This window comes from Diaphorina citri, unplaced genomic scaffold (genome assembly GCF_000475195.1).
Source record: "Diaphorina citri unplaced genomic scaffold, Diaci psyllid genome assembly version 1.1 scaffold399, whole genome shotgun sequence".
NCBI classification, from domain to species: domain Eukaryota; kingdom Metazoa; phylum Arthropoda; class Insecta; order Hemiptera; family Psyllidae; genus Diaphorina; species Diaphorina citri.
In genome coordinates, this window is record NW_007377834.1 from 105,887 (window position 1) to 110,436 (window position 4,550).

The following is a 4,550-nucleotide window of genomic DNA, read 5'->3' on the forward strand; positions in this document are numbered from 1 at the left end:
AATTTGGGGATATCTTGCGTACGTTGTAGTGTAAATATGGTAAACTACACTTGCACATATCAATAGTGTAAACTCTACACTTGCACATATCAATTCTAATGTACTTGTAACAATAAATAAAACGTAACTGCGTGAATATTATACAAGATATATCCAACTCACTCTAATGTACTTGTAACAATAAATAAAACGTAACTGCGTGAATATTATACAAGATATATCCAACTCACCACATACCCACTCATCATAAATCAAGCGCGCCGGGAGGCGCGCGAACGTCAAGAGTTCGCAGCACCGCCCGGCCTATATTAACACGAAACAGAATTTCAGCGTACATTTATCTTTGCACTATCCATACAGTGTAGTTCTAAATCAGAGATACATAGATACAGGGTGTTTCAAGCAAGCCAAAGAAAATGTACATTTTGCATGTATCCGAAGCTCAGTTGATCTACGGTGAGTTCTAACTTTGGAATTCCAACCAAAAGAGCTTTAAAAACCCTACTTTAAAATTAAATTACAACCCTCTTAAAAGACTTGACATTACGTTGCGTTGGTACAAGTTTGATTGTCCATCTAATTTTCCGAATTCAAGCTAGTTTGAAGACATCAATTCTGCTTCTTGTAATATTCGCGATCATCTTGTAAGTATGGATTTATGCAATGAAAAAAATTCTATTGAACATTAGGGTTTAATGAATGTGCAAAAATGTTACTTTCAATACAGATAGTTTTCTGAAACCACAGGTTCACACGAACCTCATGAACTTCGCTACAATTATTACATGTTTAACTACATATCAACCTCAAGGTCGTCAAATTATTGATTCCAACTTGATCATCCGATGCTAAAAACAGATCAGGAGAAAATTAGATCATTGTTCTCCGAGATGGTCATAATCAAAATGCACTTGTGGTTACGACCAAGTAATTGCACATACTAAACTTATAATCTATTGGTTTGTTTCTTGGTCCAATTTCCTATATTATTATGTTATACTGGTGGTTTTATGTGAGATCTTGTCCAGTACAAAAAATAAAGTAGCCGTAAACTCCTTGTATTTGCTTACGCAAAAATAAATTACTGGTGCTTCTATGTAGACTGTAGAACTCACTAAAAACAGAATGTTTTTGACGTGACGGTCACCCATCTTAATACTAACCACGTACGAAGTTACTTAACTTCAATGGTTTATTCCACTTCTATGTTCTTATTCTATTATATGGTATTTTATGTACTACGAGTACATGTACCTAACGTCTATTATTATTTTTATGAATGAATTGGAAATTGCCAACTCGTAAAATGCGTCACGTTGGTAGGATAGTGTGGCCCACCCGCACAGGCCAAAACCAACCCCTTTCTTGATATTTTGCAGGCTAAGATCACGCTCTATCAAAAACTTCGCATTTCGCCAAAAGTTGGGACGTATTATTACTGAAGAAAAACTGAAAACCTTTCATGGCCATTGTAACGGTTAACAGAGCCCCCCAAGGCCCGATCTGTGGGTCAAATATTGAGCAAAAGTCCCTTTGTTTGGCCCAATCTGAACCAATATTGAGGAAATTCCTGTCAACACATGTTTGTCAAATGTTAAACTAGTATTTACATTCCAAAGTACGAGTATGTAGATAATTATGTAATTATCAAAGTACATAACATGTACACGAGCCGCGCCCGGGGGGTTGGGAAGAGGCTTTATACTACTATTTTCTCCACATATAACATACAATATCCACAGTTAATATACTATGATATCCACAGATACCTACATAACACTATAATATCCACAGATACCTACATAATACACAGTAGATAATGCATGCTAACAAGGACCTAAAGCATCACCTTATGGTACGCGTGCGCCTAGTAATATGATAGACCTGGTGCGACCTCTCATTACAGAGTCCACTACAAACAATACGCACACCTGCCCAACCTATGGGTACCTGAACCATTGTGCTGTTTTGGACTGCTTTGGGCCCCTTGAAAGATATCTTTTTTTTTTTTTTACTTTCCTTATCCTGTGGGGGAAGGAGCCCTAGTTCGGGCTGATTGAGAGGTTGACGAAAAACGCCGACCCCGTCTGTACGCGGGAAAAGGCGAAGAAGAAATTTTCGGTGGTCAGTTTGTAATTTTCCTTATCTTTTTAAATACATAAATAATACTGTTATCTTTACCTATACATTGTACTCATATTATGTATTTTATGTCAAATAAATTGTACAAATAAATTACAAATTACAAAATTACAAGAAAAAGAAGATCCTATAAGAGTAATGTAATCGGGTCAAATTTTCGGTGGTCAATTTTTAGTGCCAGAACACGTTTTGAGGTCCCTTGAGCCTAAATACAGAGTTTCAGCTAATAATCCGTGTGTGTGTGTGTGTGTGTGTGTGTGTGTGTGTGTGTGTGTGTGTGTGTGTGTGTGTGTGTGTGTGTGTGTGTGTGTGTCTGTGTGTCTGTCTGTCTGTCTGTAAACAAAATATCTCGAGAACGGTAAAAGCTAGAGACTTGAAATTTGGTATGTAGTCCTCAATTTATCTTTGCACTATCCATACAGTGTAGTTCTAAATCAGAGATACATAGATACAGGGTGTTCCAAGCAAGCCAAAGAAAATGTTAATTTTCCGAATTCAAGCTAGTTCGAAGACATCAATTCTGCTTCTTATAATATTCGTGATCATCTTCTAAGTATGGATTTATGCAATGAAAAAAATTCTATTAAACATTAGGGTCCAATGAATGTGCAAAAATGTTACTACTTTCAATACTGATAGTTTTCTGAAACCACAGGTTCACACGAACCTCATGAACTTAGCTACAATTATTACATATTTAACTACATATCAACCTCAAGGTCGTCAAATTATTGATTCCAACTTGATCATCCGATGCTAAAAACAGATCAGGAGAAAATTAGATCATTGTTTTCTTTTCCGAGAGGGCCATAATCAAAATGCACTTGTGGTTACGACCAAGTAATTGCACATACTAAACTTATAATCTATTGGTTTGTTTCTTGGTCCAGTTTCCTATATTATTATGTTATGTTGGTGGTTTTATGTGAGATCTTGTCCAGTACAGAAAATTAAAGTAGCCATAAACTCCTTGTATTTGCTTACGCAAAAATAAATTACTGGTGCTTCTATGTAGACTGTAGAACTCACTAAAAACAGAATGTTTTTGACGTGACGGTCACCCATCTTAATACTAACCACGTACGAAGTTACTTAACTTCAATGGTTTATTCCACTTCTATGTTCTTATTCTATTATTTAATTTCTGAAGTCCTTTAATTTTGCCACCTTTCGTTTTTTTTTTTTTTTTTTCCGATCTTTTTTTTGTATTCGCGGACCACTGATCATGGGTTCCTTTTTTTGTGTGAAATGAGAAACCATTTTTCTCTTGGTCTTTTGTTTCCGAATGGTTTCGGACTCATTTTCGTATTATTTATGGTTTGTTTTGAAGTTTTTGGGAACAGTTCTGTCAGCACAGTGTCTGCAGTACTCTACTCTTTACAGTCATCAGGATTGTGAATGAGCTTCTTGTTATAATGTCATATGCGCCTATGTCCCAAAACTCCTAGACTTAACACTTGGAAGGTATAGGTACCAGTACCACCATCTACCCTATTATTTTTTGAACGGTTGGGAATTTGTCAAAGTCCGCAATTGAAATGGTCATTTTTATGAAAAAAAAAAGTGCCACTTTCAAGGGTCAGACTTAGATTCTGGCACGACCAAACGATTGGCCGCAGCCTGTGGGCCACAGGTCATTAGGCCCTTTCTTATCTTGAGAAAAATCAAGTTTAAATTTTAAGCAGGTACCTACCTAATGCAGATTTGCCCATGTAGTTATGTAGTAGTGATGAAAAGTTAAAGGGGGTAACTACTAGGTAAATTTTCTTGCACACTCTGTATAACGTAACGTGAAATCAACTTGGGAATTGAACTTGCGAGGTTGTGGCTTTTGAATTATTTATGGTAAGAACACGAGAGATAGGGAAGGCCCAGTTTGTTTTCCCCTTCCAAAGAATATCCCTAGGTATAGTCCCGCGGGATTGCGGCCACTATTGAGGGAATGAAGGGGTCTACCCTAAAATTAAATAAGGTAACTACGGACTGAGGGAGTAACTTTAAACTTAGAAAATTTATCGAGGTGTACTAGTCGGGGAGCAACATTTGTATTTGTGACAAACATTAGTCGTGCTTAACACAATAAAAATTCTTTATGCCAAAATTAAATCAGAAAATTCCTTATGCCAAAATTAAATCAGAAAATTCCTTATGCCAAAATTTTATCAAAATAGGACAAACCTTTTAGGCATTATCGCGAAACAAACAAAATTCTAAATCGTCAAGTTTTAAAGTAAGATTTATATAATTTTTAAAGCCTATAGGCCTGACTTTGTGCGTGAAGTGAACTGAAATGATTGTCTTGCTGTGACCTAATCACTTGAGATAAGCCATCTCTTAAGTAAATACTGTTATCTCCCCCCAATATGCGGGGCCGGAAAAATTAGCGCGACTTGATTGGAATGACTTTG